Source organism: Mustela putorius, unplaced genomic scaffold (genome assembly GCF_011764305.1).
Source record: "Mustela putorius furo isolate JIRA1106 unplaced genomic scaffold, ASM1176430v1.1 tig00000407_pilon_pilon_pilon, whole genome shotgun sequence".
Lineage (NCBI taxonomy): Eukaryota > Metazoa > Chordata > Mammalia > Carnivora > Mustelidae > Mustela > Mustela putorius.
Genome location: NW_025421373.1, coordinates 11,778,024 through 11,805,206, shown reverse-complemented (window position 1 = coordinate 11,805,206; position 27,183 = coordinate 11,778,024). Strand labels below are relative to the sequence as shown.

Here is a 27,183-nt window from a genome sequence, read left to right as displayed (position 1 = left end):
AGGATATTTTATTATGTTCTTTTAATAATAAAATTTTATTTTAAAGTTATAGTAAAACATTTTATTACTAAAATATTTTTTAAAAATTAGAACTTCATTTTGATTTATACATGTAACATTAAAGCACATTCTCCTTTAAAAAAAGAAAAAGGTTATCAGATAAGTTTAAGTTCTCCTGCCAACCATGGGCTTGCTGGGTAGGATGATGTGGATGGTTTCCTGGCTGCCACCCGTCAGGTCCCCTCCTCAGCATCCTTCACCTCTGGTGGCCTCAGATAATTAGGAAGCTGCATGAATGAATGTCTTTATCCCCAGATCACACTCTCTACTCTCCCAACTTGGTCTACTGCCTCGTGACAGCCAGATCTACTGTGTCTCCAACATTCCCTGTAGATTCTAGGTCTAGTGAACCAGTCAGAGAAGAGAAGGTGTTGGGTCCATTTGGGGCTTTCTACATCTCCTTTCCCAGTTGCTCACCTCTCCTTTACTGACCCATTCTAGAGGGTGCTCAGGTTCTGCGCTGAAGTGACTAGTCTACTAGACTACCGGGGGCATCCACTTTGATGTACTGTCTGAGATTTGGGAGCCCATTCTCCGGTCACCAAAGTTCCTCACACACTCGCGGCAGCGCTTCCATCCTTTCTTCCTGGGTGCCCCCAGCTCCTGGAGCTCCATCACCGAGGCCCCCCTGCTGACCTCGTGTGGCTCTGCCAGGCACATGGCGGCCTCCTCTCTTGGCTGGATCTTCCATGGTCTCGGGCCACTGGGCTCCAGTCTACCTACTTGGCATGGAGAAAAGAGAAGGAAGGACAGGAAGAGATGAGCAGAAGGGAGGGAAGAGGAGAAGGGGAGGACGGGGAGGCGAATTGGACGTGTGTGTTCTGTTGCTTCTACTGCTAACTTAGATTTCACCACACACCGTATTTGACCAACTTGTTTTTTTTTTTCTTTTTGCATCTTGTGTGGCATTTAATGAAAAATAAAACTTGTTTTGGAATGTTTTCTAGAAGTAATCATAAGAAACTGTTAGCAGTGGTTACGTTTGGAGAGGGGAGCTCAGCAGGCTCGTTGGGGGCAGAGAGTTTCCATTTTTTTTCCTTTGGCGTTTTTGTCTACTGATTGAATTCTCTGGGCATGCTGAAGAGACTCCTCTAAAAAATAGAATCGTAGAAAATGTTTCTGACTTTTTAAATTCTTTTTCATTACCATAGTTTCTACAATCTACATTGGGGATTCTATAATCTGTAGAATACAGATACATGTGATACATGCAATGTAACATATCAGTTACATTGTGCCTGCTATCATGATAAGGTGCTCTACATACATGATCTTCTTTATCCTAAACGACCCAGTTGGGAAGGACTTCTTAGGTGCGGTTTAAAGATAAGGAAATGAAGGCACAGAGCAGTTGCACAACTTGTCTGAGGCCACACAGCCACTAAGAGTCAGTATAGGATTTACTCCATATTCTGTCTAATGCCATGGTCAAGATTTTAGCCATTCTGGGATGATAACTCCTTCCATCTTTTAATAGATACTCTTTGAAAATCAAGGATCATCAGAAAGCACCTTGGGAAGCCACAAAATGTCTTGTGGCTCCCCTTCCATCCACACCAGATGGAACTGTAGTCAGAATGTCTTCATGCGAGTCTCTAACCTCTCTTTTCTCTGAACTCTGAGCATCCACCCTGCCAATATTGAAGGTCTCTGTCTGAGCGAGCTAATGCTTTTCCTCCCTGCTTTCCCAAACTGAGAGCTGCTACTTGTTCTTCTTACCTAATTTGTCCCAGCTGATCAAAATTTGAAGCAGAATAATGTGTCTCCTTCTCAGTTTTTCAACCATCTGGGAGGTGAAGTGGTCGTGAGCCACATGAAGAATTTATTGCCTGCACTGTTCTTAGCTGACCCGACCCCTGTCCTGCCGCATAATGAAGTGCTCTGAACCCCGCATTCTGAGAGTCGCTTTGGGTTTTGTTTGTTTGTTCCTTGTTAACCACAAGTGAACTTTCAGTCTGGGAATAGTCTCCAAGTTTCTGGAAATAGTCAGTAAGTGGCTCCCTATCTCTCGGCTGTTGCTGTAGATCAAGTTTGAGGAGAAATTCAACGTCAGAACCTCTTTGATTTCCCCCTCTCGCTTGCCCTTCCCCCCATGTTCAGTGGATGACTGTCCTCTCTTGCAAATGTCTCTTCCATCCTACTTTCATAACTATTTTACCCACAATAAATAAAACAAGTTCAGACTTTTGGAATTCCTTAAGCTACGTAGCAGCAATGACTCCTCAACCAGAAGAGCCTCCATGCAGATTTTCTCACCGGCCTCCACCCCACCCCGAACGAAGAACCTAAGTCGGTTGCACGGATTCCATTCCCCTTTCCGGGGATTGGTTTACGAATGAGTACGTGGCCACATTCTTTTCAAAGAAGTGTGAGGACAAGAGGTCTACCATGGGCCTTTTGGCAAAGGTTTCTTTGGGCCTAAAATGCCGAAGCATCCATCTTTGCCTCCTTGGGGTGTGTGGCTTCTGGGTGTGATGGCGGAACCTCCCGCAACCATGCCTTGTGGGGGGCACACGGAGCCTGCCCTTCTCCTGCATTTCTTGTTATGTGCAGTCTCAGCTGTCCATTTTCCAACATGAACCATCTCCACAGATAGACCAGCCTCTCTGCCTAGAAGCTTCCTCTTTCCCCTCATACTTTTGCAAGATTAACCACCCAGAGACATGAAACATGTTTATGATTCGTTCCTTTCTTCGAGTCACCTTCTGTGAAGGGAGTTGAGAGTTTGAGGCCTGAGTCCAGGATTATAAGATTTTGTACATTTCTGTAACTTTGTTACTTCCCCATGTTTGGTATTTTCTTACGATATTACGCTATTCACGCTTGGTCATCTTCATTCTTTCAGCAAACATTTATTGAGCTTCTGCTGTCAGGTGCTATGCTATACCCTGGAGGTAAAAAATAAATAAAAATGAGTAAGAATCAGTTTCTGCCATCAGAGAACTTATAGTTTTGTGAATGAATATGGCAGGCACTAATGCTGCCCACTCAGTAGATCCTCCTTGTTCTTTCTTCTTAAGAGACCTCCCCATTTTGTTCAGATAGTAAGGTGTTTGGCCAAAGAGGATGACTTGTAATTTATCTAGGAGTTAGCATATGAACAAAACTTCAAGGGAAATCTACCGGGCACTTAGGGAAGCATTCTCCTCCTGATAAAAGGCCTGAGCCAACCACCTACTTTCTTACTTCTTGGTGCCCTGTTCCCAAGACCATGAAGTATAAAGCAGTAATGGCCATCTTGAAATTGAAGGAAAGGCCAGTCGAATCAGAGAGATGCTCATGAAACCCCATAAAATCATTAAACTGCTGACCCAACTTTGGAGCTGTGTGCATCTAGATGTAATTTTCTATAAGGCAATCAACTGCCTTTCTTATTTAAGCCATTACTAGTTAGGTTTTCTTACTAAAATGAGAGAGAAAACCAGGCAAAGGAGTTTTGAAATATAGTATAATAAATGTGATTATTGAGTTGTGCATAAGAAGGCAACATACGTAGAAGGATTCAGAGATAAATAACTTTGTTTGTTTGCATATTTACAATGCATGTGATAAATGCATGATAGAAATCTTTGCAGAGAAATATGAACCAAAGAGGAAGCTCTGACTTGTGTCCATAATGTTCATTCATGATGAGAGTAAGTTGATGCATTTTGGGCAGGAGCCCCACAGATGTGACCTTCTTAGTGCATCACACCAGTAGATACATGATATCAATGTGCCCCATTACTGGCAATATTAAATTGGATTACAAGGGTCAGAAGGTGTTCACCAGGTTCTTTTCTTTAAATTTGCCATTTCCCCTTGTCATTAATATGTATTTTGTGAGAAGATACTTTGAGACAATGTAGATATACCATTTCTTAGATTATTTGTTTTTTAGGTGTTGAGTTTGATAAGTTCTTTGTAGATCTTGGCCTCATGAACACTTGTTATTTCCTGTCTCGTTAACTTTTGCCATTCTAATGAGTGCCAGATGATATCTCATTGTGGTTTTGATTTGTTTTCCTTGATGGCTAGTGATGTTGAATGTTTTTTCATGTGTCTGTTAGCCATTTGTATGTCTTCTTTGGAGAAGTGTCTGTTCATGTCTTCTGCCCCTTTCTTGACTAGATTATTTGTTTTTTGCGTGTTGAGCTTGAGAAGTTCTTTATAGATCTTTAGAGTTCGTTACAGATTTTGGCCTTGCCAACACATTTTGTTTACTGTCTTGTTAATGTTTGCCATTCTACATGGTGTAAGGTGGTATCCCATTGTGTAGTTATACCATTTCTTATCAAACTTTCACCTACTAGTTTTAACATCTATTGATGATTCTTGCTGAATAGGTTATTACAAGGATATTTGTGAAATGATTTTTAAATTTTTTTTAAATTTTATTTATTTATTTGACAGACAAAGATTACAAGTAGGCAGAGAGGCAGTCAGAGAGAGGAGGAAGCAGGCTCCCTGCTGAGCAGAGAGCCCGATGCGATGCGGGGCTCCATCCCAGGACCCTGGGATCATGACCTGAGCCGAAGGCAGAGGCTTTAACCCACTGAGCCACCCAGGCGCCCTGTGAAATGATTTTTAAAACTCTTTTATTTCTTCTCTATTTATTTTGTGGCAATATACTATAGGGAATAGCTTTTCCTACTTCATTCATTCATTCATCTCAGTGTGAACTTATGGATTCCTATTTTATTCAATAGATAATCTGTAAATATCATTTATTCTGATGCTCATATTATCTCAGATTTGGCAGTGGGAACTCCTTCTGACTTCCTTCTGTGCTCTTATTCTTGGAGAATTTCCTTAATTTTTTATATAAGAAAATCCTGCAGATTCATCTTGAACTTTTCCTGTGCTGGCTGTGAAAACAGCCGTATCTCCAAGTGACTCTATTTTCTTTTAGTGGAGAATGGTTTGAAATTCAGAAACTAAGTCTGGGCATAGTAGTGTTCATTGCTACTGGAGTGCAATGGCTTCTGGGTCTTCTCAGTGGACACAAAAATGGATATATGTGTACACACACTTGTATCTACATAGATGTAGATATAACATCGATGTCTATATACTTACAAAGATATAGAAGTAAAATATATCTGTAATGTATAGATATAAAATAAACCATGAGGCCATCTGAAAATTCCAATTCTAATCTAATACAACCTTCTCTGAAAATGAGAAATATGGCCCCATTATCCTCGATGTATTTACTTTGTATGTAATGTATCTTTTGTAATGTATTTACTGCACTGAAGTCAGTTTTAAAATGACTGACCCATATGACTGTGACAAACTGTGGCTAATTCATCTAACTTGAGTTCATATTTATTTATAGTTCTTGTTATATTTAGTCTGAGGGTATATGATACTGTGTTCAAAAATTACTTGGGTTGGTTTTTCCCCCTCCTTTGCTGAGATTATGTCACTGATTTGAAATACAGTTAAGTTTATTTGTTTTTGTTTGCATTCCATTTTAGGTTTTGTTTTCCCCCTTTATAAAAACTTCATTATTGCGTAATTGCTTTGAGTATATAAACATAATTCCAAAAGTCAAAGCCATACAAAGATACTCAGAGAAGTGTCCCTCCCCACCTCTTGTTTCTTCTACCTTCACATTTATCTCTTGTAGCTCTGAGTATCTTTTGTTTTTTAAGGAGAGACATGTGTATTTTCTTATTTTCTCCACTTTTGTAGAAAAGGCAGCACCATGTCAATAACTTCTTATATTTTTCTTTTTTCAGTTAAAAATATGTGATTCACAAATATCATCCTCAGTTATTTTTATGGCTGTGTAGTACTCCATCATGTGGCTAAAACATAGCTGATTTAATGACTTGGCTACATTTCCAATATTTACAGTCACAAACAATGCTTCATGAGTAACGTTTTGTATGTATATTTGCATGTTTCCAGAGGTGTATCTTCAAATTAAGTTCCAGGATATGGGATGGCTGAGTCAAAAGGTAAACACGTGTGTTCTTCAATACTCTAACACTCTCCTCCTAAAGGTTATACCAATTTTCATTCCCCGCAACAAGGTATTGAGGATTCCTGTTTCCCCAAAACTTTACCCATAAAATATAGTGTCAAACTTTAAAAATTTTGCCAGTCACATAGGTGAGAAATAGTACCTCAGTCTTTTAAAATTTTCTCTTCATATTTTCAAGTGGTGTTCAAATATGACTATGTGTGTATTCTGTTTATGTCTTTTGCTTGTTTTTATTGTTTTTCTGTTTTAGTCAGGCCCAGATCTCCTTCTGTGATTTTTAAATGAGTTTTTTATGGATTAGAGATATTAACTCTTTATTTATAATATATATGCAAAATGCTTCCAGTTTGTCGTGGTCGACTTTGTTTATAATGGTTTTTTTTCCCCCATGCAACATTTTTTTGTAAATTTTTAAATCTTCTTTGCCTCAGAATTTTAAGTCACAGTCAAAAGTCTTTCCTTACACCAAAATTATAGAGAATTCACCCACATATTCTTCTCCCATTTGTGTGGTTTCATTTTTTTCATTTTTGTCTCTGATTCATTGATGTTTATTCTTATTTATGACATAAGATATGAGTCTAGTTTTATCCTTTGCCAAATGGCTATCCAGTTTGTCTCACAGCTTCATTAAAACACTCATCTTTGTGTTAGTGATTTAAAATACTACCTTTTGGGGTGCCTAGGTGGCTCAGTGGGTTAAAGCCTCTGCCTTCAGCTCAGGTCATGATCTTAGGGTCCTGGGATCAAGCCTCACATCGAGCTCCACATTGGGCTTTCTGCTCACTGGGGGCCTGCTTCCCTTCCTCTCTCTCTGCCTGCCTCTCTGTCTACTTGTGATCTCTGTCAAATAAATAAATAAAATCTTTAAAAAAATTTTTAAAAATAAAATAAAATACTACCTTTTTCATACACTAATTTTCCATGGGTACTTGGGTCTAGTTTTTTTTTTTTTTATTCCTTTCTCATTTAACTGTCTGTTTACACAGCAGTACCATACTGTTTGAATTATAGAGGATTTATAATATGTTTTAATAGCCTAATCCTCTTATATCTTTTCTTATTTCGTTTTTCTAATTTTACTATCAACTTATGTAGCTCCATTGTGAAAAAACTTTTTGGTATATGGTATTTGTTTTAGGTATTTGTATTTATAAATTAACTTAGGGGAACCTGTCCATTTTTTGGTGATGAATTGTTCTAAGAATAGAGATGGAAAGAAATTCTTGATTTGAGTCTTAGAAGTTGGACAGGTAATAGATGGGTAAAAAGGAAGGAATGTCACCCAGACAAGATATAGCATGGTACCTGCATGACAAGGGTTGGGGTGGAAGTCAGGGGATAGTCCTTATAAACCAAGGGGAGTGGTATAGAGACTAGGGACTCATTCACAGACTGCTACGTGTAAAACTCATTCATTAGTGGCTAGGAGCTAGGTGAATATTGTTACCCTGTTGAGCCAGTCATAGGGGAAACCAGATCTCAAAGGGCAAACTGGTGGGAAAGCCAACAAGGGGCAGCAGAGTCTCTGGGTCTCTGGAGACAAGGAGCCCTGGAACTGAAAGCGTGATTCACATGCATACCAGACTCAAGACGATCGGCCCGTCCCAGTCCCAGCTACTGTCCCACATGCCCCCTTCTGCCCTGCTGGCCAGCCACACAGAACTCTGCAGAATACCTTTGAAGTCCTGTTGTCTGCCTCCATGCCGTTCTGCTAGTTGCCTAGAATGCTCTGACCGCCACGTTTGGTGAATTTCAACATATCCCCTCAAAACCTGACATACCATTGTGTTTTCCGAGAAGCTTTCCTGTTGGACTCATCTCTTCTCCCTCCCGTAGTGCGGATTGCTCCTTTTCTGGATACTAATAACAGTCCTGAAAATGATCATTTTGATGATAGTAAACATGCATCGAGCATTTCGATGTGCTCAGAATTGTGTTAAATGCTTTATATTCATTACTTAAGCCTCATGACAACCCTTTGGAATAGAGACCATTGTTAGCTTCATTTTACAGATGAGAAATGTCAGTGATTTGTCCAGGTCCGATAGCTGGTATGTGGCAGAGGTGAAGTTTAAATCCAGCTCTGTCTCATACCAGAGCCGGCCATGTTTGCTGTGTGATTGCATCACTTTTGGCCAGTTACTTGTTTGCGGAATGTTTTCCTCCTATAATGTATGTGCTTTGAAAGCAGGGACAAATTCCTGTTTTTCTTAAATTTCCAAAGCTTGCCAAAGGACCTGGCATACGGAAGGTTCTCCAGCAATGGTTGAATGAATGAGTAAATGAATAACCCAAACACTCAAATATTCCCACTGCCTGTAGAATGAAGTCTATCTGTCATTCAAGGTTTCTTACTAATCTTATGCCCTATTTTCCACTAATTGGATCCTCCTCAATACAGAACATATCTTGCATTACCAGCCTTTTGGCCCTTTATTTATGCTATTCTTTTCGTCATGAATGCTATTCTTTCTCTCCTTTCCAATTCAATTATATTTAAATAAATGACCTCTCTATCTTTTTTTTTAATCAAAATGCCCACATGACTCTGAATTAATGAGTTAATTAATTAATTTGGCATGTGTACATTATCGTGCATCCTGTGTCTTTTGCCATGCTCACGTAGTATGTATTTCAGATAGTCATGTTGTCTGTCATTGAATCCACAGTACCTGTGGCAGTGTTGTGCCAGGGAATGGCCGTCAATAATGTCTGCTCAGTGAATGACGATGACAGGTGGTCATCAGTCACTCGAGTGCAGGGGTCTTGGGAAGTCCTCTGTTCGCCCAACCTCTCTACTCAGGTAAATTAGGCTCAAAATCCTACTATTAAGCATTTATTCTCTTGGATTCCCCTGAATTTATCTTCTTTTTCTCATTTTTTAAAATTATGTTCAGTTAGCCAGCATATAGCACATCGTAAGTTTTTATTCTAGTGTTCGGTCATTGATGACTTGCGTATAACACGCAGTGTTCTCATTCTTAACGTTTACCATTCTCATTAAGCTCATTCAACCCAGGCTGATGTCAATGTTTTCTTCTTGCTTCTTGGGGAGATCATGGTAGACCCACGCAGCCTCCTATGACCGACATCACGGGCTTCAAATGTTGAGCCAGTCCCTGAGGGCATGTCTAGGATCACCAGGTGGAGGACGGACCTCACATGGCTACCCAGACTGTCCTTTCAGTCCCTCTCAAATGGGTGACAGTTTTCTTTGGTGGCAGGATGAAGAGATGAAGGCTCTTCCCCAGTCCGTGGCTGCCTGTGGATTTGTGAAGTCTCGTTCCCCTTCCTCCCCTCCCCATGGTTGTTACCCAAAACCATTCTCCTTTGTCCTGTTTAGGACTAAACTGGCCAATGAATGTCTTAAACACAAACCAAATAACATCAGCTGTGGATTCAGGTATGGTAACTGGTTTCCCAGGCAGCCTGGAAACTCCCTTGTGCCTGAGGGTAAACTGCACGTGACCTGTCTAGACTTTTGTCGGTTTTATCGGACGGAAGTCTCACCTTCAGAGGTGAGGCCTGCAGGACTGTAATGTTGTCCCTTCAAGGATCTGAAGTCACTCTCCTTCCTCTCCTGGGATAGGTTTCCATCCTTCAGAAACCCAGACGAGGTATCGAATGTCCCTTTCCTAGGAGATGAATATTCCCTTCCTTGCACTGTTTTCTCTTTTAGCTTAACTCACCCATTTTCAATCAGTTATCTTTCCATTCAGGTGCCCGTTTTGTATGTCCCCTCTCTCCCCTTTGGAGATCCAGGGAGGGGCTTAGTGCTCACTCCCCTCAAGCTCATTCCTGTCCCACCAGAGGGGACCTGACCCTGGAAGTCTCTGGGGACGCTGCAGCTGTGCGCACGGAACACACAGGGGGCACAGGGTGCCGCAGGGGACCAACCCTGTGAACCACGGCCCCCATGTGCCGGTGAGCTGGGGATCTGGGTGCCGCTGAGTCCCATTTAAGACCCATTTCATAGAGAAATAGGACTCGTGCCTGAGGTCAGAGGGGAATCTAGAGTCCACATACCCCACAGGGAGGTTTCCGTCTTTAGAGGATAGTCTCACCGGCGGGACCTCTCACTGGGCCTTGTGAGACTCACCTTCGCCACTCAGAGCCCCCCGGGCTGCTCCTCCAAGGCGCAGGCCCAGCGGTCTCCGGCCGTACCCCATGGTCAGAGGGGAACAGCTGTGCCACAAATGATTTTCAGTCCCGTCGCCCATCTTACCAAATTTTCCAGCTGGGTGGACGGCAAGCCCTCTGGGGTTCACGACGTCACCCTGGGTTACAGAGTGAGTCAGTAGTTCCACGGGGTCAGGGAATGCGGGCCGCCCCGGCTTCCAGGCCCCAGCAGACCACATACTCCCTCTCCTGCAATCGGATCGGCCCGTCTGCAGAGAAATGGAATTAAGCTATTAGCAAGTGGTTTCTGACTCTTGCAGAAACACAGGCAAGAAGAGCCGCTTCTAGATGTTCTAAGAGGGCTGTTTGTTTTGGCAGCACTTCACTCTATTACACATTCCTGTCACTTAATTGTCCTTGTGAAGATAAACAAAGACCTTCTGGGGCAGAGCTGGGAGCAGCCTAACAGCCAACCACATGTTGGCCGAATTGAAGAGGTAGGGGGGGCTGTGGGGGTGGTGGTTAGTGCTATGTGTTCAGCTGTGGCCCGAATGACACCATCTCATCTCCACGGTGACCCCCCTCCTGGGCCTCCGGCCCCTCTCCTACCAGCTGCCCTCAGGTCCGAAAGAAAGTTTAAAACTAGGGCCCAGGTCTTTATCTCCTGGTGATCCAACTTCTTCCTCTGACCTTCGGCGTTGTTTGGTGAGTTCCAAGCTCACAGAAGACCATCTTCCAAGTTCTTTTTGGCTCGTCATCACGTCAGCAGGATGATGTTAGTGAGGACAGCGCATAAACGAAACACCTTCACGTATCTTAGCAGACGCTGATAAACGCCGGTCATGAGCTCCGGGCTGTGCACGTGGACCTAAACATGGGTGTCTCCCAGCAGAGGCGAGGGGAAAGAAAACACAGCTGTTCATGCCCTTTCGTCGTCACCTTCTATGTGTGGTTTCTGGCTGGAGAGCCAGGGCAGATACAAGCACACCAGGGATCTGGGGGTGGGGGGTGGGTCAGGGCTGGGGGTCAGTGCCCGCCCATGGTGAGATAGCGATCTGCAGGATGGTTAGGTTCTGCTAACATGCGCCTAGAGATAGCTAAGACCTTTATTTATTTTTAAAGACTTTATGTATTTATTTGACACACAGAGATAGATAGAGAGAGAAAGCACAAGCAGAGGGATCAGCAGAGGGAGAGGGAGAAGCAGACTCCCCACAGAGCAGGGAGCTTGATGCGGGGCTCCATTCGAGGACCCTGGGATCATGACCTGAGCCGAAGGCAGACATTTAACGGAGTGGATCACTCAAGCGCCCTGGCTAAGACCTTTTGAGTGGAGGCAGAAGAAGCATCTAGTGGCTTTCCCGAGTCTTTGGGAATATTGAAAATTAAAAGTCAATTCTTGAAGGTCATGTTTAAGGGTTGAATGAGAGTAAGAGTGGCGTCCATTTTGGTCACACCTTTTATTTCTGCACATATGATCATGATTATTATGGCCCATGTGTTCTATCAAGAAGCTCATGAATTGTGCAGAAATGACTTGGTGAAAAGGCACACGTGAGAAATGGAAATGGGAACCAGGACCCCCATCTCCAGCCCTCAGCTGCTGATTCTTCTACAAAGAATGTTGTCAGAAGAGAAGGCAGGGAAACTGGTTATGTTAAAATTATGCTTTATCTTTTCAGTTATTACAGCACTACCAAGCATCTGGTATAGAAGAAATGATACTTTGTGGGTCTTATCAGGTAATTGAAGGAAATAAGGGGGTCTTAAGATGCAAAAGACGTGAGAAAGCACCTAATTGCCTTCGCACATGCTGTTCCTTCTGCCTGGAATGCCGCTCTGCCAGGTTCACTCTTCCCTTCCCTTCCTCTTCCATGAAGAAGCCAGCCTTGGTCTCTCAAGTCCATACATACCCCTCTTGTGTGATCTCCTAGTCTTTCTCGCTTTTACAATATATACTTTATTGTATTTTGTTTGAAACTGCTTTGCCCAGCACTGCCCTCTATTGCCCCAAACTCTTTCAGCATAAAGACACTTTCTATATTACATGTTTTTCCTATAGCTTAGCACACAGTAGGCCTACATCCCATATGTGTTAATACACAAGACTAAAATTCTTTTTCTCCATGAAAGAAGGCAACACATGAAAGGTTGTAACAGTATAGCTGAGAGGAGTGTATTTGTTTTCTGCAGCTGTTGTAACAAATTACCACACCTGGGTAATTTCTGGAAGCCAGAAGTCAGCATCACTAGGTGGAAATCCAGGTGTCCGCAGGGCTGTGTTTCTTTTGGAAGCTGTAGGGAAGAATCTTTGGTAGCTTTTCCCAGGTTCTGGTGACTACCACATCCCTTGAATTTTGGCTACATCACTCCACTCTTCACCTCTCCCAAACCCTATCTGCTCCTTCCTGCTGCTTCTTCCTCCCTGGGTGGGTCACATCTGCCTCTGCTTCTCTGTAAGGATACATGTGATAGTATTTAGGGCCCACCCAAATAATATAAGACAATATCCTCATCCGGAAGATTCTCACCTTAATCATACCTGCAGAATTTTTGCCATATAAAATGACATTTACAGGTTGCAGGGATTAAGAAATGGATATATTTGAATGGGGTGTGTTTTAATCGGCCTCAGGAGGCTTAGAGAGAAAATTGTTTTTATGATGTTAAAGGAACTAGTGAGAAGTAATTTAATGAAGTTAATATAATAATATAATGACATTAATATAATATAATGAAGTTAATATAATATATAATGAAGTAATATAATGAAGTTAATATTATATTAATAATATAATATAACTTAATGAAGTTAATATAATATAGAATGAGCAAAATCTTTGAAAATGAGGAAGTTGGTAAAGAGGAAATAAAAGAGGAGTTATTATTAAAAAAAAAAAAAGGAACCAAGATATTTAATTGATGGTCTAGAAAGGCAGATTCTGTAGCCCAGTAGTTAAAGAGCACAGATACTGGGACTCAACAGCCTGGTTAGACTCTGGCTCTACCATTTCCTCGTGTGTGATCTGGAATAAATTATTCACCTTCTGTGTGCCTTAGTGTCCTCATCTATAAAATAGGAATAAAGTTGTACTTACTTCTAATGGTTGTTGTAAACAATTAAAAGACTGAATATATTTAGAGCATTTGGAAGTGTTCAGTATTATATTTTTAAGGAAATGAGAAATCTACGAGAAGAAGTATGAATTTAGGATAAAACAGAAAGGAGAAACGTGTAGAAGATATACATTGATAAGAAAAAGAGAACTTCAAAATGATTGACCAAGAAGAGTAAAAAAAAAAAAAAAAGCACAAATGATGTAAGATGAAAGATATTTTTTAAAAGCAAATCAAAAACATTTGCAACCACAAGTTTAAAGGGAAAATAGGGTAAATATGTTGCATATCAGAAAAGGCCAAGACTATAATTGAGGACATCAGGCAAATTGCAGAAAGCAGAAAAAAATAATGTTCCAAGCCTAACAGCTCTTCCTTCCTTTATATATTTATGTGGTTGGTAGTGTTCTCAGATCCTCTATGCCTATGCTGATTTTTTTGCCTTATTATTCTATTAATTGCTGATGGAAGATTGCTGAAATCTGTGGAATTGTCAATTCTTCTCTTTATTTTTCTTTAAATATTTTGTGTATTTATTTGAGAGAGAGAGAGCATGAGCGGGATGAGGGGCAGAGAGAGAAGCAGACTCCGCACTGAGCAGGGAGCCAGATGTCAGACTTGATCCTGAGACTCCGAGTCATGACCTGAGTCAAAGGCAGACACTTAACTGACTGAGCCACCTAGGTGCCCCTCAAATTTCACTTTAATGCTGTTTTTACCTCATGTACTTTTATTAGTTGTATACACATTTATGATTGTTTGTCTTCCTCAATGAACCGACCCTTTGATTATAATGAAATATTCCCTTTTATCTCTGATAACACTTTTTGTCTCAAGTTTTTAGTTTCCTAGGATTCCACTTAAAAAGTACCACAAACTTGGTGGTTTTAAACAATAGAAATATATTCTCCCTTAGTCCTAGAAGCTCAAAGTCCAAAAATCCAAGTATTGGTAGGGCCATTCTTCCTCTGAAAGCTCTAGGCAAGAATCCTTCTTTTCCTCTTCCAGCTTCTGTGTGTTGCCTTTGACACTTGGTGTGGCGGAGCTTGTGGATGTTATCAATCCAACGTCTGCATCTGTCATCACGTGCCTTCCTTTCTCCATATATCTCTGGGTCTAAGTTTCTCTCTCTCTCTCTCTTTTTTAAGATTTTACTTATTTATTTGACAGATAGAGATCAAGAGTAGGCAGAGAGAGAGAGAGAGGAGGAAGCAGGCTCCCTACTGAGCAGAGAGCCCAATGTGGGGCTCGGTCCCAGGATGACCTGTGCCAAAGACAGAGTCTGTAACCCACTGGGCCACCGAGGCGCCTCTAAGTTTCTCTCTTTTTAGAAGGACGTTGATTTTTGGATTAGAGTCCATTCTAATCCACTATAACCTTATCTCAACTTGATTACATCATTAAGGACCCTATTTCCAAATAAGGTCACATTCACAGGTGCCAAGGGTTAGGACTTCAACATCTTTTTGGAAAACACAATTCAACCTTGAAATCTATTTTGTCTGATATTCATATAGCCACTGCAGCCTTCTTATCTCTATTTGCATTGTATATATCTATATTTTCCAATTCGTTTGCTTTGAGCCTATTTGTGTCTTCAGATTTAAAGTGTCTCACCTATAAACAGGAGTTTTTAAAATCCATTCTGAAAATCTCTGACAGTCGATGAAATTTTTAATCAATTAATATTTAGTGTAATTATTTGTTTGGGTAGATTTATCACTTTATTTGTTTATTTTTTTACCTGTCTCCTCTATTTTTTAGCCAGATTCTTCATTCATTGCCTTAGAAATTATTTGGATATTTTAAATTCTATTTAAATTTTCTTTTTGACCCTTACCTATTCTTTATAGGTAAAGAATAGGTATTTTCATTTTTTTCCTTAGTAGTTAACCAGATATTATAGTATATATGCCTAACTTTTCACAGTCAACATGATAATGGTTTGTGTAAAATGTGGAAAACCTGTGAATACATAGAGCCATATCCACCCCTGCCGTGTCCTTTGTGTCCTAGAGTTGTTACGTAGATTACATATACCTATATACATATACATTTATACATATCCAAATTATAAATCCTGTAAGTCTATGTCATAGTTTTTGCTCTAAACAGATTTATTTTAAAAATTAAGAGAAAAAACAAAAAAGATTTTTTTGCAATTTCTTAGGGTGTGTGTGTGTGTAGGCATTTTAAACCATTTCTTATGCACTTCATTCTTTTCTGAGGATCCATATTTCCATCTAGCATCTTTTCCCTTTGGCTTAAGGAATTTCTCTTGGCATTTCTTTCTTTCTTTCTTTTCTTTTTTTTTTTTTTTTTACGATTTTATTTGTTTATTTGAGAGAGAGAGAGAGAGAGCATGAGAGGAGAGAGGTCAGCGGGAGAAGCAAACTCTCTGCCGAGCAGGGAGCCCCATGTGGGACTCCATCCCAGGACTCCAGGGTCATGACCTGAGCAGAAGGCAATCGCTTAACCAACTGAGCTACCCAGGCACCCCTCTGTTAGCATTTCTTATAGTGCAGATCTGCTGGCAACAAAGTCTCTTAGTTCTCTTTTATCTAAAATTGTTTTTATTCGGCTTTCATCTTTGAAGGATATTTTTGCCGGATAAGATATTCTGGGTTGATAGTCCCCCCAACAATCAGCACTTTAAAGATATTATTTCATTCTCTTCTGGCCTTCTTAGACCAGATTCATTTCTTAATTCATTTTTTAAAAATATTTTATTTATTTATTTGACAGAGACAGAGACAGCAAGAGAGTGAACACAAGCAGGAGGAGTGGGAGAGGGAGAAGTAAGCTTCCTGCTGAGCAGGGAGCCCGATGTGGGGCTAGATCCCAGGACCCTGGGATCGTGACCTGAGCTGAAGGCAGACACTTAATGACTGAGTCACCCAGGTGCCCCCTTAATTCATTTCTTTCTTTCTTTCTTTCTTTTTTTTTTTTTAAGATCTTATTTATTTATTTGACAGATGGAGATCACAGAGAAGCAGGCAGAGAGAGAGGAGGAAGCAGGCTCCCTGCTGAGCAGAGAGCCCAATGCAGGGCTCCATCCCAGGACTCTGGGATCATGACCTGAGCCAAAGGCAGAGGCTTTAACCCATTGAACCACCCAGGCGCCCCCTTCATTCATTTCTTAATTGAATTTCATCTGAAATGTGTGTGTATGTAATGTGTCATTTTTTTTTCTCTTTCAAGCTTTGTCCTTTATCTTTGGCTCAGCAGTTTAACTATCATGCATTTAAATGTTAGTCTTCATATCTATTCTAATTGGTGTTGACAAAACATCTTGAGTCTGTAAATTTCTGGTTTTCAACAAACTTGGAAAACTTTTGTCCATGATTCCTTCAAATACTTTTTCAGCCCTATGCTTTCTCTTTTCTTCTTGTGAGGCCACCTGTGTGTTATTATCTGAGAGGTCCCTTGTTCATTATTTTCCAATCTTTTTTCTCTTTGTTTGTGTATTTAGATAATTTCACTGATTTTATTTTCAAGTTTATATCTCCATTTGGTTATTGAGTTCATCTGGTAGTTTTTAAATTTCAGATGTTGTATTTTTTAGCTCTAGAATTTCCACTTATTTTTTTTATTGTTTAAATATTTCTGCTAAGTTGCTCTATGTTTTCATTCATTAAGGGCATATTCTGCTTTTCCTTATCAAGGATAATTTAAAAAGCTGGTTATCTGTTAGTTTCAATGTCTGGTTCGCTTGGGGTCAGATATGGTTCATTTTCTTTTCTCTTGAGAATGGGCTACGTTTTCTTGATTCTTCATATGTCAAGTTATTTTGGAAAGTATCATGAATATTATGAATATGAAATTATGAAGATTTGGGTTTCTATTATTTTTTTCTAATATGTGTTGTTTTCTTTGCGTTAGCAAGCAGTTTTCCCAGCTAGGCTTGAACTGCAAACTCTTTTTCTTTAGGCAGCAGCTCTGTTCTTGGCTTAAGTCATTTGCTTCAGCTACGCTGCTTTATTTTGCCCCATGCATCCATGGTTCAGAGGTCAGTGGGAGATGTGGGTGGATAAAATTTAGGGAACATTTCTCTGTGTCCTCTCTCTTTCCTTCCAGGATCTCCCCATTAAGCTCAGTAACAGTTCCCCAGCTTCACTTTTCTGATTCTGCTAACCAGAAAGATGATGAGTTTTTCCATCAGTGCCCTCACCATTAGGCTGCCAAATGCCAAATGGACCACATTCATCTTGGACTAAAAGCAGGAGAACTGGGGACCCATCTCCTAGCATTTCCTCTCCTCCAAGCATTTACTCCCCACCACAGTCTATCTGCTTCTGTTCACTCTCCAGTGACTTCAGCTACTTGCCTTTGTATTTCATGTGGGTTTTATCATTGTTTCCAGAAGGGAAAGAGCATCCTCTGGTAAGGACTTAGCCATTCATTACCGGAAGCTGGAAACCCTTTTGACTGCAGTATTGTTTCTAACCATAAAGAGCTGGGAACAGCTTGACTTCAAGTCCACCAACAAAGCTGTTATCTTGTAATCTTCTGGAATCCTATGTAGCCATTAAAAAGAATAAGCTCAATCTAACTACTAAAAAGGACAGATCTCCAGGACATAATCCTAGGGTGAAAAGCAAGTTTCCAAACTGTTTGTATAGTCTATGTCGAGGGTGCTGTGTTGTGCCTCCCAGGGTCTCCTTTGAGGATCAGTGTGCTCTTTTGGCCAGCTGCCAAGGGCACGGGCTGTTGACGGATCACAGTGGGATCCCTCCTTAGGAGTATCCCTCAGCTGAAGGGAGTCATGCTTTCTGAAATACATGCCCTCCTCAGGAACATCTCTCACCCAATGGCTGGTTAATGTGAGGGTACACTTCGCCTCCATGGGGTCAACTCCAAAGGCCTATCCCAGTTCCAGAGTCCCCCATGAGATCAGCGGAGATATCAGTTGTATCTGTACCACAGTTCAACTTGTCCTTCTGCCCACCCCTGCTCCCTCCCTCCCTGCTGGTGTTCTTCCAATGATTCATTCCCCACCCCCCCCAACTAAATCTCCTGCATGGGAATCTCCATCTCAGATTTTATTTTCTGGGGAACCTAGGGCTGTCCAATACCTTTGGGGTAAACAAGCACAAACAGCACGTAGTTCTGTAAGTTTGTACATATATAAAGGCAGGGGGGAAAATCTGAAAGAGTATAGGTGAAAATGACAATAGCAATTACCTTCAGGGAGGATCTAGGATGGGGCGAGGACATTCAAGAGATACTTTATTTATGTGTGTTGTTTGAATGTGTTACAACTCATGTGTGGGGTGTGTGTGTGTGTGTGTGTGTGTGTATCTCTTTGTGGAATTAAAAACAAATATAATTATGAAAACCAAAAGATAACCCTTCATTTATGACATTATCCCAAAGCCTTCCAAACCTGGTCTCTAGGGCCATGTACCCAACTGCTTATCGTATTCTTCTACTTAGATATCCCGCAGAACCCTCACATTCATGTCCCCCCCAAAAAACTCTACCATCTCCTCTTTCCAGTTTCTTTCTCCCTGTATTTTCTGTCCCAGTGAATGAGGGCATCCCTTTCTTACCTAACCACACAAACAAGGACTATGGAAGTCATTTTTGGCTATTCTTTCCACCTCACTACTTCCAATCCACATTCACTCCCTGTCAATTCTATGTCCTTAGTATTTCTCGGACCCCTTCAGTTCTAGTTCAGGTTATCATCCACTTTTGCTTGGAGCCTTCTTTCAGCATCCTGGCTTTCCTCTTTGGACCCCGTCTTGCTCCTCTTCCAGCCGTTCTCGACGTTCCAGCAAGGGCAGTATTTCTAAAACATCGAGCTGTTCCAATTGGACAGAGTAGGAGTCTGCAAGAAACCATGCATACTCTTCCAGTTGCCACCCAACCCATTTTACGATCATTTTCACATTGGGCCTAAGAGGCAGCTGGAAGCCTGGAAAGAAAAATGAAATGCCCCGCCTTGGCCTAGGAGACACAGAGAACACCATCTGGGCTAATGGGTCATTTCTAGTAACAACCATTCTTCGAGATTCCACTGAACCCTGTAGATTCCACTACGTCCATGGATTAACTAGAAGGGGTTTAAAAAGAGAGTGGTAATGACTAGAGGAATGGGAGAAAGAGGCATGGAGAGAAGATAAGGGGACACATACTTCTATGTATCACTTTGTCAGCCTGACAATGAGCTAGGTTATGTCTTTAAATGGAGGTAGAAGCTGAGAACTCTTGTCTTAGAGGCGGGGCGGGGAGGATGACCGTAAACCACATGGGTCAGCTCCCCCCACCCCTGCCCTGGTGTTTGGGATGCTTTAATGCTGTTAAAAAAGCAAATTTGGTTTTTTTGAATGGCAGAATAGTGACCTTAAAAAAACTTTATGAAAATCATTTTGTTATTTTTGACATAATAATAATAAAAATGATAATAACACCAAAAGATTAAAAAATTTCTTTTTCAAGTGAGCTCCTTTTTATCTTAACTCCATATTCTAGGAAAATTTCGAACATATACAAAAGCAGAGAGAACAGTGGGTCCAGCCTCACGTGTGGATCACGCAGGTCCGACCGTTGGCCTCTATCTGGCCATTCTAGGCTGCATTGCCCCCCCTTGTCCTGGTTGTGGAGTTATTATCTCACCTCCAAACCCTCTCGTGTGTTCTCCTTGAGATGCTGGAACTGGGGAGCTTCAAACCTCATTTTGGTTTTGTCAGCTGACTCCCAGCTGGACTCTGCCAGGGGCGGGTGCAGAGGGAGACTGAGGCTGGAGAAGGGTGAAGGGACTTGCTTCTTCCTGTTTGCTTCCCACTTGTACCGTCTTGCAGGTTGCTTCTCCCTGGGACAGCAGTGGCTGTCCTTGCCCAGGGTAATGGCAGTAACTAGCTGCAGGTTTTCTAAGTTCACAAGAGTAGCCTCATCAGCCCTAGGAGGCCAGAGAGCACTCTCCAGAGCCAGTCCTGGAACTCAGACTCCAGGGGTCTTCTCAGAGGTCTGTGTGCAGCTGAGTGGGGAGCTTCCTCCAAGCCTCTGGGTCTTGACAATTCCCAACCCTCGCCTTGTTTCTTGACCCCGGGGCAGTAAGCATTGCCTGCAGTTGCTACTTCCAGGGTCCTTTCATGACCCTACTGGTTCTCTTTGCTTGTCCATGAGCTGGTTGATAATTCTTCATTCCCTGTTACAATAAATAGTGTGGTTTCTGTCTCTGTCAAGACTGCTTTTTTCTGAAGTATTTTAAAAGCCGATTCAGATATTAGGACATTTCATCTGTACCGCTTCAGGATGTATCCCCAGCTTAGGAGCATTTTAAAAAATTTACATAACCACAACAGGAATTAACAAATTTAACAAATATCCCGTAATGCCATTGAATAATTAGTTCACATGCACATTTCCTTGATCTTCCTAATGACTTCTGACATCTTCATAAGCATCACTCACAGATGCCCTGGAGATGGAGGGAACAGGAACAAGCCACTTGGGAGGATGGTTACTGTTCCAGGTGAAAATTCCAGAAGAACTAGAAAACTCTTTCAATTTTCACTTGTATTAGGGCTACACCTGGGTGGAAAGGAAGCCTGGGAGAAGACAGACAGACACTTGAGGGGCAGAACAGGGTAGAGGGAGGGCCTGGGAACCAGATAACAGGTTGCAGGTGTGTTGGCCACTGCCTCCTTACCACAGACCTGACTGAAGGACTCTAGTGAAGGAAGTATCTTCAGTTCACAACTTTACCAAGCAAAAAAGGCTGGAAAAGGGGTCTGAGGACAGGGAGCAGAGTGACACACACAAACAGAGTTGAACTGGATGTTTTGTTCAGCTCATTCCATGATAGGAATGCTCCTCCTGGCAGGCTACGCTTGAATGGCTGTACCCTTCCTCCTGACATAAATCTTCATTGCTTTCCCAGTAGAAACATCACCATTTTGCCAAATGAAGTTTTCATAATGAAAGTTGCAATGATTTATTTATCTTCCCAAGATTATCTAAACATAAGAAACTTAATTGGACTTATCTAAACTTTGTCAGTCACCCATAGCCTTGAAGACCTCCTGACTCTGTGTTCAGAACATAGACTAAAATTAACGACAGGGTAGAGATGCCAAAACTCTGATCTCTGGTAGGGGCGAAAGGGAAAGTTGTGGAAAAGGTTTGCACGTACTTTGTAGTCGTGCTGCATTTTACTTCAGTTTTAAGGGAGGAGGGGAGAGGGAACCTGTAGAGCAGGAAGACACGGCAGAGAATTGGCCATTTTCTTAGGAGTACTTGTGATCCTCACGAGCCTCCAGGCACCCTCCACCAACGGTGGAGGGAAAACTTAGGGTACAAAGAAACTGAGGACATTGAAGACATTTGGTGCTGCTCATCGAGGCTAAACCATTAACTACAGTACCATTATTTGCCTATTATCATTTTCTCATCATATCAAATTAGCTGTTACACAGCTTGGTTAGAATAGCGCTGAATATTTCTCTTGACCTTGAAGCCCCGGCTATCTCAGAATGTTATTTCTTGGTTTTTTCTAGTGAATTTTATAGGCTCAGTAACTGAGCAAACCTCAACTTTTGCAAATCAAGCTGGATCAACTTCTATTTTTAAAGGTTTTATTTTATTTGAGAGAGAGAGAGTAAGAACATGTGAGGATAGGGAAGGGCAGAGGGAGAGGGAGAGAGAGAGAGAGAGACTCTCAAGCAGACTCTGCACTGAGTGTGGAGTCTGATGTAGGGCTCAATCTCAGGACCATGAGACCATGACCTGAGTTGAAACCAAGAGTCAGATGCCTAACCCACTAAGCCACCCCAGCGCCCCCAAGCTGGACTGTCTTTAATGAACCTATGGAGTTCACCAAAAGACTGGGAAAGATAGAACCAACATTTTAACTTTGGCTCTGCTGTTTTTAGTGATATGATCTCACTAGGTCAAACTCTGTAGGATCTCAGTTTCTTCATCTGTGAAATGGAAACAAGTATGAACACTCGCCTTATTTTCTTATTAGGAATTTGGCAAGAATGAAATGAAATAGAGTTCAAAAACTGTAAACAACTACATATCTGGGACGTCTCCTGGGAATTACTTAGCAACTTACGAAAGTCTTAAGATCATTTCTGGTTATGACCTTAGGAAATTCTTCAACCTTGCCTTGCCAAAATTTAGCCCAGGAAGTAATGAGATTAATTTCTTTTCTATCTCTCCCAGAAGAAAGCTGTGGAAGAGAGATACTAAATGGGAAAACCCTTGTACATCCTAGAGTTCTTTCTAAAGCTGCCACTCATTATAGCAGCTGAAAATTCTTCTCATCCTCGGAAAGGATCCAAGGAAACATAACCCTTTAGCTCCAGGAGGCAACCAGTGTCTGCTGCACTTGGTACCTTCTTAGCAGTCTGTGTGAGTTTTTCCATGCACAGGAAAAGCCAGCCTGAGTCCCTCTGCTGTTCTTATATAAGTCTATCTGTTGTTTTAATATCTCCATTGCCCCAAACCCCGTCCTATCAGTTGGAGGTGGGTTTCTGCATGCCCACTGTTCAAACATTCCTTCTCCCCATCTTGATTCTTCATATTCTGCTCTCCTGGCCAGAGTGAGTTCATGTAAACTGACAAGTTTTAGGATTTAACTGGGTCTCGTTCTTTGACTTGAAGGCAGATGGCACTCCAGAGTCTTTTTACGATGGCATGTCCAGATCTGAAAGCCTGATGGAACATCACTTTGTGGCTTCTCAACTTTATAGTATTTGCAGATAAATGACATCCACTGTGTCCTTTAAAAAAGCATTTTAGACAATTGGGCTTGGCTTCTGATGGCCTTCATGGTCAGATTGTTATTGGCTAATGTGTTCTCTGGAAGCAGCACGGAGATACAGCTTTCCCAAATGCACCACCAAAGGGCATGGAAACAGCCAAAAACTCCAGAAAGATTACTCAATTTCACTTTCCAAATTTCAAACAATGCATCTAATGAGTGAAGCTTCATTCAGACCTAAAACCCCAGCTGCCAGAGATAGTGGAAAACAGAGATTTTAGCTTTGCAGTCTTGCCAAATAGCTCTGTCCTCAGCTCTCTGGACTTCTCAGCAGCATTTGGCCTGATTGACAGCATCTTCTTTCTCCAAGCCGTTTTGCTTTGCTTCTGTAATGCAGGATTCTCCTGGATTGCCACCTACCTTTCTGGAACCTCTGTTCTTAATCTCTTTTATGGTTGTTCTTCCTCTGCCCTCCTCTTAAATGATGGTGTTCCTCATATTTTTTATCCCAGGCCCACTTTCTTTTCTCACACTGTATGCTTTTTATTTTTAAAGATGATCTCATTTGCTATCTATCTTCCCAACTTTCCGTGTCTCCAGGTACTCTCTATCTGATGTTAACCACCAAATTTACATTTCCAATACATAGCTGTCTTTTGAGTTTCAAATCCGAACAGCCAACTGCCTACTAAAATTGTGGGCACTAAAGGCAAAGCAAATTCAACGTGTCTGAAAATGAATCTACCCTGTTTTCTCTCAAAATGTATCATTTATCTGTGCTTGCATCATCCATGGACTAGCCCAACCAGAACCTTCATGTTTAGGGTTCTACTGTTTACCTGGTGGCTGGTTTCCAAAAGACAAGAAGCAGAAACCTCCCGATCAGTTAAGAGTGGCATCTGTAACTGGCGCATTGTAACTTCTGCTGATTCTGTTGCTCAAACTAGTTAGAGCTCACGCAGATTCAATATGGCAGAAAAAGGGATGACCTCATGATAGGGGAGTGGCAAGTTCATATCGCAAAAAAAGTGCGAGGCATGGGAGGTATCGTTGTGACTATCTTTGGGAAAGATAATCTTCCATGCTGCCAAGATCAGAAATCAAATTCAGACTCCACTAACTGCAAACCCAGAGCACTTAACCGTGACCTATATTTTTTCTTCGTGTGTTCAAAAAACACTCCTTCCACTTCTGGAAAATAACTAAAATCAAGGAATATTGGTTCTTCTCCATCACTAGCTAATGGCTCATTCCTTTCTTTGTTCACCATCTTTCACCTTCTACAATACGCCCATGCATTGTTCAAGGGCATACGGGGATGATGAGAATGAACAAGTCCTTGGGGCTGGAGTCCGCCCTCCACCCGTGGCACAAGTACTTTCATTCTGAATCAATGGACTCAGAATCAGTTGTTTTTAAGGGCAAGGGATAATCCATTTTTGATTCTAAGAGAGGTGAAAATGAAGCTCTGTAGGGAGGGAGAGGTCTGCGCAGAGTTTAACATTGAAGCTTGACCCAAAGTTTATAACATTACAAAATATTTAGATCTCTTGGTGTGGCATGTATACGGGGGAGACTGTACATTTTAAATATTTACAGCTGATAAACATTTTTCATTATAGGACAGTACTTGACACATAGCGACTTTTAGGGGAAAATGCTTGAATTTGGCATGCAAGTGCATTGATTTTACCTTCTGTCCTAGGGTTAAGCTGCATCACTGGCTAAGTGGCCAACACTTGGTAGGCCAGTGGCCAAAACAATCAATTGGGTCACTGTGCCATCCAGTGCCCTCATTAAGACGATTGAAACAAGAACGACCAAATCAGATTGACTCTATGGGAATCTAATCAATTGTTCCACAATCAGATATAACATCTCTCCAATCAAATTAATTTTATTTTATTTAGTTTAGGGAAGCGACATAGGTACAATGTTCATGGGTGCCTGTTCTTTCCTCATACATAATATGACATAATATTAGTATTTGTAGGGATTCTAGAGACATCTGGTTCTCTACTGTGGGAAAAAAGGATAAGCAGTTCCCTAAAGCACTAGGTAAATGTGGGGTGTGTCTCCGGAGTGCTCCGTGTATCTTCAAATTGGGAGGGGAATACATTTATACGTTTAAACAAGTACAAAAATATCATGGGGTGTGTATTAGGGTGGACTAGATTGTGTTCTGCTAACAAAAAATGTCCAATCTCTGTGATTTAAGACAAGTTTATTTCTCACTCATGCAACATGTCCATGAGGGTCAGCTGAAGCCTGTGTTCCATGTTGTTCTCATCCCGGAATCCAGACTGATGGAAGAGGTTCTCTGTAGAACTTTGTCTGTTGTCTTAGTGGAGGGAAAGACATTGGGTAAATCATGAGCTAGATCATCATATACTCACCTGGTAAGGGCACCTATCATTTCCACTCAAACACGTCATTGGCCAAAGAAGGTAATATAGACCTACCTATTATCAAAGAGGGTCAGAGAAGTGCAGCTCTACTGTGTGCCCAGGAGAATCAGAAATATTTGGTGAACAATATTAATGTCTACCACAGAATGGGGTGCAAATCTCATATAAACTTAGGATGAAACCTAAGACTTTGAAGAAGTTTCTTGAAACATATGTGCACCCGCTAAAATGATTAAATACGAGAATCCTAGAGAAAGACGTGTGCTTGCCTGAAATGTCTTATTTTATCTTAAAATATGTGTATATACATTTATAAAAGTATAATATATAGCAAATACACACACACATATAAAATACATAAGTGTATATTCCTTCCCTTATCTTTTTATGTCAGTCTAAGGGGATTTCTATAAGAGTAAGTTCATTGATTTGATTTTCTTATTGCCTAATATCTCTAAGTGTCTGGTCCTTATGAGAATCTGAAGCCACTGGCAAAGCAATCTAAGTGAAAAAAATCTGTCGAGATGTTTTACAATTCTTTCACGGTTGTCTCTTTCATGGAATATTTGGAAGCAATTTGCAAATGCAAGTGACTTGCATTTTTTAAATATTTCCAAAGTTTTTACTTAGCTTTCCAGCATTCACTGTCTATCTTAAAATATTTCAAACACACAGAGAATCCATTCTTGCATATTCACTGCCACCTAATCAGGACAGTTTTCACGCAGCTCTATTTCTTTTGTAATCATAATCTCCACATTTAAATAATATTTCATTGAAACACATAATTGAAATAAGTACAGAAGCACACCCAGACTTGGGAATGGTACAAGTCAGGTGGCAGTAACAGAAATAAAAGGGTGTGCGAGAGAGGACGCAGGCCCCTAGCCTCCACCATTCCAGTGCAGCAGATAATACATGTCAAATAACGAACGGAGAGTACCGGCTGGGGATCTAGGCAAGTGGTTGGTTAAAAGAACTTGTATTAAACTCTGGTGGAAAAGTTAAGGAGCACTGTCCAGGATCCTCATATTGCAAATAATGATCCTAAAGCCCAGAGTCTGTGAACTACTTAAATTCATTCATTCATTCATTCATTCATTCACTGATTTATTAGTTCATTTATTCATCAGTCTACTTGGAGGTAGTCAAGGATAGTGGAGAAGAGCATGGAGGCTGGCACCAGATTGTGTGGGTCTGAATTCCAGTTTTGCTCTCTGTGCCCCGTGGCCAGTTTTTCCGACTGTAACTTGGGAAGATCAGGACCTACCTCATGGGGTTGTTGAGAAGATTGAATGAAATAATGAGTTAAGTTATGTAAATGTTAACTTATGATAAACTTCATTTGATGAATCTTTGCTGGCCAAATATCATGTGCCCAATATTGCCTTAGCTGATGGAGAAAGGAAGGTGAACAATAAATAGCACAGCTACCTCTCTTGTGCTGTGTTATAGCCTAATTCGAGAAGGCAATGTTACGTGATCGGCTTCACATTTATCAGGTACAATTTGCTTACATTCTGTGAAGAAGGAGAGGGTGGTAGGAACTAGCCTTTCCTTTCTATATCCTCAGAGATCAGTAGAGTCTGGCACATACTAAGTGCTCAAGAAACTATTTCTGGAACAAACAGAACATTCTGTTTTTATATATATATATATACATACATATATAAAATACATATTTATACATTATATTTATCATATATAATAAAACATTCATATATATTTATATAAGTATATTTATATATTATATATATATTATATATTAAATACTTATATATTTATAT

General features: G+C 41.1%; 2 long non-coding RNA genes across 3 annotated transcripts in view; one reads left to right on the top strand and one right to left on the bottom strand.

Moving 5' to 3' along the window:
- The window catches only part of LOC123391920, a 112,186-nt gene that overhangs the window by 44,016 nt on the left and 40,987 nt on the right, over positions 1 to 27,183 (top strand). The window lies entirely within an intron of this gene.
- On the bottom strand, positions 98 to 10,516 carry LOC101675937. Its single transcript, XR_198393.3, has 3 exons — positions 10,263 to 10,516; positions 7,819 to 7,909; positions 98 to 2,948 (listed from the first exon to the last, which is right to left on the bottom strand). It is a non-coding gene; the product is annotated as an uncharacterized LOC101675937 (long non-coding RNA).